The sequence below is a fragment of the Lepidochelys olivacea genome, assembly GCF_965140295.1.
Source record: "Lepidochelys olivacea isolate rLepOli2 genome assembly, chromosome: 1".
Classification (NCBI taxonomy): domain Eukaryota; kingdom Metazoa; phylum Chordata; order Testudines; family Cheloniidae; genus Lepidochelys; species Lepidochelys olivacea.
In genome coordinates, this window is record NC_140411.1 from 219,826,579 (window position 1) to 219,839,498 (window position 12,920).

Below are 12,920 nucleotides of genomic sequence, written 5' to 3' on the forward strand. Positions count from 1 at the left end.
GGTCCTAAGAGAGGGCATGCCCTGCCCACCCTCCACCCCTCCGGACCTTTTCATCCGGACCTGCCCCGTGGACCCAACAGACCCCACCCCACCCCACCCCTTCACCGTGAGCCGGCTAAGCGAGCTGCAGCTGGTCCGGTTCCAGACCGCGCCAAAGAAACGCTTGTGCTCCACACCCTTCACGTCCTCACCCTCGCGTCCCGCCCTGACACAAAGTGGCGGGACTTCCTGCCACCTCTAGAGGGTGCAGAGCCCCGGTGGGCCAGCCTATACTCCACCTTAGTCCCAAGGCCCGCCGGGGATATCAGTTGGCGGCTCCTTCATGGGGCCGTGAGCACGGGCATGTACTTGGCGCGGTTCACCCCAATCCTGGACACCTGCCCCTTTTGCGGCGTGAGGGAAACCCTACCTGGAGTGCGCCAGGCTGCAGCCCCTATTCCGGCTCCTCACGAATATTTTGTTAAGATTTTGGTTGCACTTTTCCCCTCACCTCCTTATCTATGCACTCCTTGTCCGTGGCCCCACTAAGTCACAGGACCTCCTGGTCAACCTCCTCCTGGCTCTGGGCTAAAGTGGCCATCTATAAAACCAGGGTGAGGAGGTTGGCCGATGGAGTCTCCTGTGACTGTGGGGCCTATTTCCGATCCTCTGTCCGTTCACGCCTCCGGGCAGAGTTCCTGTGGGCAGCATCCACTGACTCCCTTGACGCCTTTGAGGAGCAGTGGGCGCTGTCCGGGGTTCTCTGCTCGGTGTCCCCGTCAGGTTCCCTTCGTTTGACCCTTTGACCGCACTCCTGTCCCTGTTGTTCATTAGTTGTCCCCCGTAATTATTTGGTTTTCCAGGTCCTGTGGACCCCCCCCCTTAGGCTGGGGGGGGATCCTTTAGCAGTGGGCGGGCTTTACCTGCCCACTTCCTGGATCCCAATAAGGCCAGGAGGGATTTTATAGCACTGTATACAGAAAGGTGGTTACCCTTCCCTTTATATTTATGACAGGGCGTACCATGGATTTATATACCGGCATAATATTTACTGTCTTATTATCTGTCCCTTTCCTAACAGTTCCTAGCATGCCGTTAGCTTTTTTAACTGCTGCTGCACAGTGAATGGATGTTTTCAGAGAACTATCCACGACTCCAAGATCTCTTTCTTGAGTGGTAACAGCTAATATAAATCCCATAATTTTGTATGTATAGTTGGGATTATGTTTTCCAATGTGCATTACTTTGCATTTATCAGCATCAAACAAACCACTCCACTGTGCACACTTTCCCCCCTGAGGAAAGAATGAGAGAACAAACATGTGACAGACATTAGTCATGTTGTTTAATCACTAATGGGAAGTGCTTAGATTCTATGGTAATGAGCATGGTGAGGCCTGGCTTCACATGTCAGTCTTTATTACTGAAGATCTGGAAGATGAGGTGATAAAAAGCAAATTAATTGTGCAGGTGCTACTGATTTGGGAGTGGCAAAGGCCATGGGGGACAGAGAAATACACAGGGGAGCTACCTTGGTGAAACAGGGAATAATTACCTCCTCCTGCAGAAATACCAAGAGGGTGAGACTCTGGAGGGAGGGGAACTCAGAGATTTTCCTTGCACTTTGTGGTGCTGGGATTTGTTTGTTCCAGCCTGTGGAATGGGTAGTGGGTCCACCTATGGAATCATGCAGATCTCCTAGCATCACATGGGTTTCTGCCAGAGCTCTGGGGATGTCCCCCTGCCCCATTTCTCCACTCCAGTTTCCTGCCAAGGTTTCCCCTAGATGCCATGGTTGCAGTGGGGATCACAGAACAGCTAATGCAGCATCAGGCTATATGAAGTTTTTGCTGCTTTTCCACTAGCATCCAGGCTGGATGAATCTAACTCCATGGAGAGCTCTCTATTGGGCCTAAGGCATCCAAGAGAGGTAGTTGTCTCCCTGATACACAGAAGCAAGGAGATATAGTTAGAGGCGCCCCTCTGGCTTAGAATAAAAAAATATTACAGGGTCTGTCAGCAGGAATAGCAAGAGAGACTGGAAGTGACAGCAGCCAACAGGTTAGCAAGGAGTTTGCCATGTGATATGGCAGCGTAAATGCCAGTGCAGAGGAGGGCCATACCCATCAGGCCTGCTGATTTCATGTAGTAGGCAGGCAATTGCCATTCTAATTTAGCACTGGGGAGCTTGCATCCTTAATGCTGGGTTCAGTTCTGGGCTCCTCAGGACCAGGGAGCTAATGGGGGCTGGAGGGATACTTTTGTGAGGAGACATTACAAGACTGCCCAGTTGAGCTAAGCAGTAACTGGGGGTGGGGGTCGGGTTCCCTGTCTCCAATACCCGGAGTGTGTTAATACCCAGGAGCCAGAGGGGTTATTAAATCATAGGACTAAGGGACCTCGAGAGGTCATCTAGTCCTGTCCCCTGCACTCATGGCAGGACTAAGTATTATAGACTATCCCTGACAGGTGTTTGTCTAACCTGCTCTTAAAAATCTCCAATGATGGAGATTCCACAACGCCCCTAGGCAATTTATTCCAGTGCTTAACTACCCTGGCAGTTAGGAATTTTTTCTAAATTTTTTCTAAACCGCCCTTGCTGCAATTTAAGGCCATTTGCTTCTTGTCCTATCCTCAGAGGTTAAAGAGGACAATTTTTCTCCCTCCTCCTCCTAAAAACCTTTTATGTACTTGAAAACTGTTATGTCCCTTCTCAGTCTTCTCTTTTCCAGACTAAACAAACCCACTTTTTAAAATCTTTTCTAATAGGTCATGTTTTCTAGACCTTTCATAATTTTTGTTGCTCTTCTCTGGACCTTCTCCAATTTGTCCACGTTTCCTGAAATGTGGCGCCCAGAATTGGACACAATCCTCCAGTTGAGGCCTAATCAGAGCGGAAGAATTACTTCTCGTGTCTTGCTTACAACACTCCTGCTAATACATCCCAGAATGATGTTTGCTTTTTTTGCAACAGTGTTACACTGTTGACTGAGATTTAGCTTGTGTTCCACTATGACCCCCAGATCCCTTTCTGCAGTACTCCTTCTTAGGCAGTCATGTGTGCAAGTGATTGTTCCTTCCTAAGTTCAGTACTTTGCATTTGTCCTTACTGAATGTCATCCTGTTTACTTCAGACCATTTTGAATTTCAGTCCTATCCTCCAAAGCACTTGCAACCCACCCAGCTTGGTGCTGTCCACAAACTTTGTAAGTGCACTCTCTATACCATTATCTAAATAACTGATAAAGATATTGAACAGAAGTAGCCCAGAACTGATCCCTGTGGGACCCCACTTGTTATGCCCTTCCAGCGTGACTGAGAAGCATGGATAACTATTCACTGGGAATAGTTTTCCAACCAGTTCTGCACCCACCTTATAGTAGCTCCATCTAGGTTGTATTTCCCTACTTTGTTTATGAGAAGGTCATGCGAGACCATATCAAAAGCTTTATGAAAGTCAAGATATACCATGTCTACCACTTCCCCCCATCCACAGGGCTTGTGTTACCCTGTCAAAGAAAGCTATCAGGTTGGTTTGACGTAATTTGTTCTTGACAAATCCATGCTGACTGTTACTTAACACCTTAGTGTCTTCTAGATGTTTACAAATTGACTGCTTAATTATTTGCTCTATTATCTTTCCCAGTACAGAAGTTAAGCTGGATTGGTCTGTAATTTCTCTGGTTGTCCTTATTTACCTTTTTATAGCTTGGGACTATATTTGCCCTTTCCCAGTCTTCTGGAATCTCTCCTGTCTTCCATGACTTTTCAAAAATGATTGCTAATGGCTCAGGTATCTCTGCAGTCAGCTCCTTGAGTATTCTAGGATGTATTTTATCAGGCCCTGGTGACTTGAAGACATCTAACTTGTCTAAGTAATTTTTAACTTGTTCTTTCCCTATTTTAGCCTCTGATCCTACCTTATTTTCACTGACATTCACTAAATTGGGGTTGGACTAGATGACCTTCTGGGGTCCCTTCCAACCCTGATATTCTATGATACATTAGACATCCAATCACCACCAACCTTTTGGGTGAAAACTGAAACAAAGAAGTCATTAAGCGCCTCTGCCATTTCCACATTTTCTGTTATTGTTTTTCCCCCCTCATTGAATAACAGGCCTACCCTGTCCTTTGTCTTCCTCTTGCTTCTAACATATTTGTAGAATGTTTTCTTGTTACCCTTTATGTCTCTAGCTAGTTTGATCTCGTTTTTGTGCCTTGGCCTTTCTAATTTCGTCCCTACATACTTGTTATTTGTTTATATTCATCCTTTGTAATTTGACCTAGTTTCCACTTTTGTAGGACTCTTCTTTTATTTTTAGATCAATGAAGATCTCCTGGTTAAGCCAGGGTGGTCTTTTGCCATACTTCCTGCCTTTCCTACACAGTGGGTTAGTTTGGTCTTGTGCCCTTAATGATGTCTCTTTGAAAAACTGCCAACTGTCTTCAGTTGTTTTTCCCCTTAGACTGCTTCCCATGGGATCTTACCTCAGCTCCCTGAGTTTGCTAAAGTCTGCCTTCTTGACATCCATTGTCTTTATTTTGCTGTTCTCCCGCCTACGATTCCTTAGAATCATGAACTCTACCATTTCATCACTTTCACCCAAGCTGCCTTCAAATTCTCAACCAGTTCCTCCTTATTTGTCAAATCAAATCTCTCCCACAGTAGGTTTCTCCACCTTCTGAAATAAAAAATGGTCTCCAATGCATTCCAAGAACTTGGATAATTTGTGCCCTGCTGTGTTATTTTCCCAACAGATGACTGAGTAGTTGAAGTCCCCCATCACCAAGTCCGTGCTTTGGATGATTTTTTTAGGTTATTTAAAACAAAGCCTCATCCACCTCTTCTTCCTGGTTAGGAGGGCTGTAATATTACAGCACCCTTGTTTTTTACGCCTTTTATCCTTACCCAGAGACTTTCAAAAGTCTCTCCTATTTCTGTCTCAACCTCTGCCCCCACGTATACATTTTTAATATATAAGGCGACACCTCCTCCCTTTTTGTCCTGCCAGTCTTCCTGAGCAAGCTGTACCCTTCTATACCAAAAAGAAAAGGAAGACTTGTGGCACCTTAGAGACTAACCAATACAGACTAACAGGGCTGCTACTCTGAAACCTTCGATACCGATATTCCAATCATGCGCATTACCCCAGGAGGTCTCTGTGATGCAAGAAATAGAGCAGCCTGAGGGCTGCCCCTGTGCTATGGGTGTGAAGGAGGCTCCAGCTGGCGGGAAACCTTTCCCCAGTGAGTGAGCGCTGGGGGGAAGATGGCCAGCCCAAAGCCCTGCAGCAGAGGCAAGGGAAGGAAGCGGCTGAGGGGCCTTGGCAGGCTCCAGTCCCTTTCTGGCGGCTAAGGGGGCGGCGCCGAGCCTGGGACAGGCGACATGGGTCGGAGCCCGCTGCCCGGCTCCAGACTCAGGCCGGCCCCGGCGTCAGGCAGCAGCGAGCCCGGCCCCGCAGGGTTAAGCACACCCATGCCCGGGGCCGGCGCTCGCAGCTGCCTGCCCGTCCGCAGCCGCGGGGAACGCCCGGCCCGCCGAGATCGCCCCGCTCCCTGCAGGGAGCAAAGACCCCCCCCGCTCCGCCCGCCCCCGGGAGGGGCAGGGGTCACGCCGCTGGCCCCCCTTCTCCCCGCCCCCCGGGGCCAGAGCGCGGCGTCCCTCTTCGCGGGGCCGCAGCCGGCGCCTGCTCCCGAGCAGCAGCAGCAGCAGCGCCCCCCAGCTCCTCCCCGCTCCGCAACCCCGGCCCCTCCCCCTGCTTCCGCTGGCAGCAGCCGGAGCCCAGAGCCGCGTCCCGCGGTGCGATCCCAGCTCCCCCAGGACCCGGCCCAGCTCCCCGCCGGGACCCGGTGAGTCCGGCGCCGGCGCTGCAGGGTCGGGAGCGGCTGGGAAAGTTGCACTTTCTGGCCTGAAAAGTTGGGAAGGGGAAAGCAAGGGGGAGACCCAGAGCGGGGGGGGGGCAAGGGGGAGGGGGGGTTCAGTGGGCAAGTTGGGGCAGGGTTAAGCAAGGGGTGCGGGGCAGAGGACAGGGTGGTGCAAGGGGGATACAAGGGACGTGGATGGCAGGGAAGGTGCTGGGAGAGCGCGGGGTACAATAAGGGAGAGCCTAGGAGTGTTGTGCAGGGGGATAAGGGCTGCGTTGTGGGGCGAGGTGGGTAGTGGCTGATTGCCCCTCTGTACCATGTGGACAGAACAGCCTCTTATTTTTCCCATGCTGGTGTGTGTCTGATTCCCCCAGAGATGGAGAAGTTGGTGGCAAAAAGAGAAGAGACCAGCCCAACAATGGCTGTGTGTACTGGGGCCCCTGTGGGCCAGGGGCTGAAGTGCTTGGGCTGTTCTATAAACTCTCATGGTGATAATTTTATCCATTTTAAATTCCCCTTCCCCTGAAAATAATCCTGTTCGAAGGGAAACCCCTTACTACGTATGCACTCGGCCTCTGTGGAGGGGGTCTGCTCCCTCCCCCCACAATGCTCCGATATTACTGCTGCACAAGGAGAGATGAGGAACTTCTGTGATGCTCAAGCACAGATCTGATCTTGGGAGCAGAGCGCTGGGGGGGATGGGGAAAGCAGGGACAGGTTAGATTCAGGAGATGGCACACAGTGAGTTAGAATCAGGCGTTCCCCTATAATGCAGTAGCTCCTGTGGGAAATAATGTGCAGCTGGAAAGAGAACACTGCAGAAGAGGGCTGGCCTGACCATCATACTAACTGTTCTTGGCTTTCTTCTCGGTTTATTTAATGTTTGCTCCCATTTTCCCCTCACACTCAGAGGCAATGTTAAGAAACATTTCTTGCTGAATTTGGGGAAACTTGCTTTTAACTCAGCTCCTGCTGAGGCATGGGAGCTGTTGGAAGGCAGTTAGCTCCTAAGGGAGTCAGATGTATTGGGGATACAGTACAGAAGAGGAGTTGTGTATAGAAAATGGGGTATGGTGGGATAAGGATAGCACGTGGTGGGGGAGGAGGTGTATTTGTCGGCTAAAATTGCAATTGGGTTACTTAGCACCTTTATTAATGCTGTTGTGTATTGTCATAAGAAGGTATTTCTGTGAACTTATGATTAAAGCTCAGGACTGGGAGTCAGAACATCTGAATTCTTGCCCTAACTTTTCCCTGGACTTCCTGTGTTTGACTGTAGGTCAATCACTTATGGCTTGATTTGGAAAGATACTGAGTGCTCACAGCTGCCACTGACTTCAACAAAAAATCAGGCCCTTCTCTCTGCCTCTGCCTACACCTAATCCTTACCTTTACCATTACTGTTGGTAAACCCTTCTTTGATGGAAGGTTTTATGTAAATGCAAGCTGTTGTTGTTTTTGTACGTTTAGTTGCTATATTGAACCTTTTGAGGCCCTTCTCTGCAATTATACTGGGTAATTACTGCCAAAGAGGAGGATACAAACAAGCTCTTTAGATATGGATCACAAGGACAAATTTACAACTCTCAAGACTTTAATTTATTTTAAAAGTGATGCATGTCAACTTAAAAATCATGTTTTAAACAGATATTTCATTACCTGTGCTGCTAATAGCCCCACAGATTATTAAAAGAGAGAGAATTTTAAAAATGTAATGTACTTGTCATGGGTTTATGCTTCTTGTTTCCTTTTTGCATATTTCTTAGCTTGATAATGCAAAATAATTGCCATGTTAGCTTCTTCTTATAGATGCTTTCACTTTTGCAGTCTTAGTCCTGCAGTGAGTGTTTAGGTTGCAACAGTATAGGCAGAGTTTGTGGCGAGGGACTAGGATATTCACAGCAAATTCACCTTTTGCTGCAGATTGATGCTCCAGTAGCCAAGCTTCCTTTTAAACAAACTATTTCTAGCCCTTATGGTTGCAAAGACAACCTTGTAAACATCCCACAGTATTTTTGCCAGCAAGTTAAAGAAGTATGGGCTGGATGAATGGACTATAAAGATGGATAGAAAGCTGGCTAGATTGTCGGGCTCAACAGGTAGTAATCAATGGCTCCATGTCTAGTTGGCAGCCGGTATCAAGTGGAGTGCCCCAAGGATCGGTCCTGGGACCGGTTTTGTTCAATATCTTCATAAATGATCTGGAGGATGGTGTGGATTGCACCCTCAGCAAGTTCGCAGATGACACTAAACTGGGAGGAGAGGCAGGTACGCTGGAGGGTAGGGACAGGATACAGAGGGCCCTAGACAAATTAGAGGATCGGGCCAAAAGAAATCTGATGAGGTTCAACAAGGACAAGTGCAGAGTCCTGCACTTAGGACGGAAGAATCCAATGCACCGCTACAGACTAGGGACCGAATGGCTCGGCAGCAGTTCTGCAGAAAAGGACCTAGGGGTTACAGTGGATGAGAAGCTGGATATGAGTCAACAGTGTGCCGTTGTTGCCAAGAAGGCCAATGGCATTTTGGGATGTATAAGTAGGGGCATTGCCAGCAGATCGAGGGACGTGATCGTTCCCCTCTATTCGACACTGGTGAGGCCTCATCTGGAGTACTGTGTACAGTTTTGGGCCCCACACTACAAGAAGGATGTGGAAAAATTGGAAAGAGTCCAGCAGAGGGCAACAAAAATGATTAGGGGACTGGAACACATGAGTTATGAGGAGAGGCTGAGGGAACTGGGATTGTTTAGTCTACGGAAGAGAAGAATGAGGGGGGATTTGATAGCTGCTTTCAACTACCTGAAAGGGGGTTCCAAAGAGGATGGCTCTAGACTGTTCTCAGTGGTAGCAGATGACAGAACAAGGAGTAATGGTCTCAAGTTGCAGTGGGGGAGGTTTCGGTTGGATATTAGGAAAAACTTTTTCACTAGGAGGGTGGTGAAACACTGGAATGTGTTACCTAGGGAGGCGGTGGAATCTCCTTCCTTAGAAGTTTTTAAGGTCAGGCTTGACAAAGCCCTGGCTGGGATGATTTAATTGGGGATTGGTCCTGCTTTGAGCAGGGAGTTGGACTAGATGACCTCCTGAGGTCCCTTCCAACCCTGATGTTCTATGATTCTATGAACAGAATGTAAGCAGCACAACAGCATTTGCCTGATTCAGACAACTTGAAACAATAGCTCAGAAGTGTGAAATGTCCCATTCATCTTAGTGAGGTGTTAACTCTGAAACCTACAGTCAACATCAACATATCAATATTAACTTAGTTCACTGTTGATTATTGTAGCAGAAATACCTAGCGAGTGTGTTTATCCCACAAGTTCCTACACTGTCCCCCTGAGTGCCAGAAGTAAAGTTCTCTCTGCCTAGTTTCCAAATCCTTCGGTCTCCCCATGACAGCTGTGATACAGTTATGCATTATCAATTTTAAAAAATAAATCGGCAGCACATTTGAAAAAAGGAAGTGTGGGAACAGCACAGCTCATAAGGAATTATTCTGGGGAAGTTCTATGGCCTGTGTTACATGGGCGGTCAGACTACATGATTGCATTGGTCCCTTTTGGCCTCGGAATCTGTTGTCAAAGTTTGACTCAGACTCTCAATTTATCAGACCACTCTGTTTTATTAGCAAAGCTGCTCTGCTAATATATTTAGAAGTGAGCCCCCCGAGTGGGGCTTGTGTCTCTTAATTTATACAGTTTTTTGGAGAACAAGTTACAGAGAAGTTACAGACAAAAGAAGAAAAAGATTTTAGTCACCACCCTTCGAAATTCCTGAGACCAGTCACGTATCTTCAATTACCTGCCACCCTTAACAATCTCCTTTAACAGCTTCCAGTTAACTTAACTAATTGCCCTTCACACCTTCCATTCTGATGCCTGCTTCTTAGACGTGCTGGCTCTATCTTAATTGCTTCTCCATTCAAAAGCTAACTGTCCCTACGTGTGCTCCCTCAGATACTTTGTAACATGTTTTGGCATGCCCTCTCATATACAATGTATCCAGCATGTCCCCTTATACAACGTTGTACTTATACAATGTTATACTTCCACACTGTGAATCTATGAAAACAGCACTGAAACTGCTGCACTGATTGTATGATTCAATTTCATATGTGATTCAGTAAAAACCTCCATTTAAAATGGACTGCAAGGGATTGCTTGTATAAAAACAATTGTAGAAACCTTTCTGTCTCACTTGGGTTTTACAAAATCTCGTATTTATGTAGTTTCACAGTTGGGCTAGTTTAAGTTAAGTTTCCCATTAATTTTCTGTATTGCAAGAATATCCTCAGATTTATTGTTCTGTGAAAAGAACAGAGGTACTTGTCAGATCAACCAAAACCAAGTGCGAGGTGAGTGATAGTGGTTTTGAGTGTTATAACTAAGACACAAGGGCTGGCACTTCAGTTTATTGATATGGTGCTAATGTTGTTAATAAGAGGGTTTCACAAAAATCCTCCACTTCACCTGTGATAAAACCTGAGTTAGCAGAGTGCAGATGCTGGCTGAGAGAGGTGAGAGATGAAGGAATCTATTCATTTGGTTTTGCATTTGCACAAACTGACGTTTTAGCCAGATCCAATGTAGGAAGCAGCAACACTGGGCAAGGAAACTTAGCTTAAGTGCCTTTTCTGGAGGTGTTTATACTGTGTTCCTCAACACTTCAGTACAGAGCATATAGACAGTACAATATGGTGTTTCGTTCTTGAAGTGGGTGGTGGTAGAGGTGAAGACCTTGGTGCTGGGGGGAATATATGCTGTATCTTTAATACGTGTCATTATGAGCAACCTAGTCCATTCCAAAGGTGAAAGTTTACCTCATCAGAACAATTTTTACGAGCCTTCAGAACAAGTAATCTCAGGAAGGACTGGTTTAGCAGCATCCAGAAGGATGACCCCATCAGAGAAGGGGAAATTGTCCCATCCTTTCTTCAGCACATCCTAGCTTTCTCCCTAGAACCCTCTGTAAGGAGTGTTCCAACTTTTGTTTCATAAGAGCTACAATAGGCAGTTGGAAGAAATACAGACTTGTTCCTTTGTTTGAAATGTTTCTCTTCAAACACTACGGAAAGAAAAAGTACAGGTATGTGTTCTTGGTGCAGGAAAAGGCAGTCAACTCCTCACTCTCATTTGCACTCCCCAGCAGACTGTGTGCTGAAACCTTCTGTCCAAGTCCCTCTCTGGCTGTCCCACTAGATTTTCCTGTTCTCTCAGAATAAATTTTTTGTGCTATTTTACAGTCAGTTCAGTGTTCCTTAGTGGAGGACCATCGTACCAGGAGAAACTTTAAAACTGCACTTGGTCATCTTGCTATACTTCCGAGACTCATTTTCTGCAGTGTGTGTGCAATAAGGCAGGGGACTCTGGTCTCTGTTGAGGAGAGGGTTAATTTTAGCTCATCATCTCCTTCTCCTGGTACAGGTGTTTATGGGACGGTCATAGAACAGGGGTAATCAATTATTTTTTGTCCAGGTCCGAATTTCTTGGTCAAGATATAGCTAAGGTCCAGACTTCAGAGAAAATAACAAAAAAAATAAGTAAATACAAAGATTTTGGGGGCCGTTCAAAAGCATCTGGTGGTCCAGATTTGGTCCACAGTCCACCTATTGACTACTCCTGTCAAAGAGTGTCTGTCTGGGTGCTACTTTGGAAGATTTGGCTCTGCATCTGGTAGGAATTGGTCTGAAAGCAACCTTAAGTTTATTGAATACTTGTGTGATCAGGGTTCCAGGTGAGTCACACTGTGGTTATTCAGTTAGGGCAAACTGCAAAGAATGGGACAGACAATCCCCAAAGCTGGTGGATATTTCAATACTTAGATTTACCAAGCCAGTGCAAAACAGCTTCTACTCTACCTTACTGGTTGCCCAGAAGCCAAAAGACAGTTCCCTTATAGTAACCCAGCCTTGGGCTTCCACCCAGACACCTAAGTCAAATATGATGATTACTGAAAATCTTATTCATCATATAAGAAAGTTCTACCAATCCTAAAAGATCAGACACATTACCTCCCAAGTTAATGAATATTCTAAGATTTTACCTAAATACACGCTTACAGCCAATTCTTATTAACTAAACTGAAATTTATTAAAAAAAGACAAGAGAAAGTGTATTGGCTAAAAGATCAGTATACATACAGACATAAGTACAGTTCTGAGCTCAGTTTCATAGTAGAGATGTTTCAGAGTAGCAGCCGTGTTAGTCTGTATTCACAAAAAGAAAAGGCGTACTTGTGGCACCTTAGAGACTAACTAATTTATTTGAGCATAACCTTTCGTGAGCTTTTCTTTATAGTAGAGATGGTGAGCTTTGTAGTTGCAAAGAGTTCTTTCAGAATTAGTGCATAGGTTATAGTCCAATGTTCATGTCCAGGGTGACCCAGGTGGGACTGGAGATCTCAGTCTTACGACTCAAGCTTCCCCTGTATAACGCATCAGGCTGATCTGAGATCAGCACCCAAGAGACTTTTGTACAGTTCCAAGTCTTTTCTTGACAGCACAGAGTCCTTAGGTGAACAACAGGCAATTGTCCTTTGAAGTAGAGCTATTTCCTAAACATCAGCGGTAATTAGCTACACAGATTAGCATAAGGCAATTGCCTGTTTTCCACCATTCACGGGTGATTTTCTATACATTTCAAAGAGAGATCAATACAGTGATAGCACTATATTTACAAAAAGAAAAGGAGTACTTGTGGCACCTTAGAGACTAACAAATTTGTTTGAGCAAAAGCTTTCATGAGCTACAGTAGATGATCTTGTCAACTGCTGGAAATGGCCCACCTTGATTATCACTACAAAAGGTTTTTTCTAGAAATGCATCCGATGAAGTGAGCTGTAGCTCACGAAAGCTTATGTTCAAATAAATGTGTTAGTCTCTAAGGTGCCACAAGTACTCCTTTTTTTTTTTTTTTGCGGATACAGATTAACATGGCTGCTACTCTGAAACCTGTAACTATATTTACAGTTCATTTAAATTTTAAGATCTCCTTTTGATCTCTGAATTAGCAGAATACAGCATAGACAGGAACTGTTTCATTACATTGTTAACCTCTAACAATATATATGTAA

General features: G+C 46.0%; 1 protein-coding gene across 3 annotated transcripts in view; it reads left to right on the forward strand.

Annotated features, from left to right (window-relative positions):
- Positions 1-5,701: 5,701 nt before the first annotated feature.
- The window catches only part of TSPAN9 (tetraspanin 9), a 262,785-nt gene continuing 255,566 nt past the window's right edge, over positions 5,702-12,920 (forward strand). For 2 of the 3 annotated variants that reach the window (XM_084623655.1, XM_084623656.1), the window contains exon 1: positions 5,702-5,832. The gene's annotated coding sequence lies outside the window, so the exon portion shown is untranslated. The remainder of the gene's footprint in view (positions 5,833-12,920) is intronic. The other variant, XM_084623657.1, reaches the window with a different exon arrangement.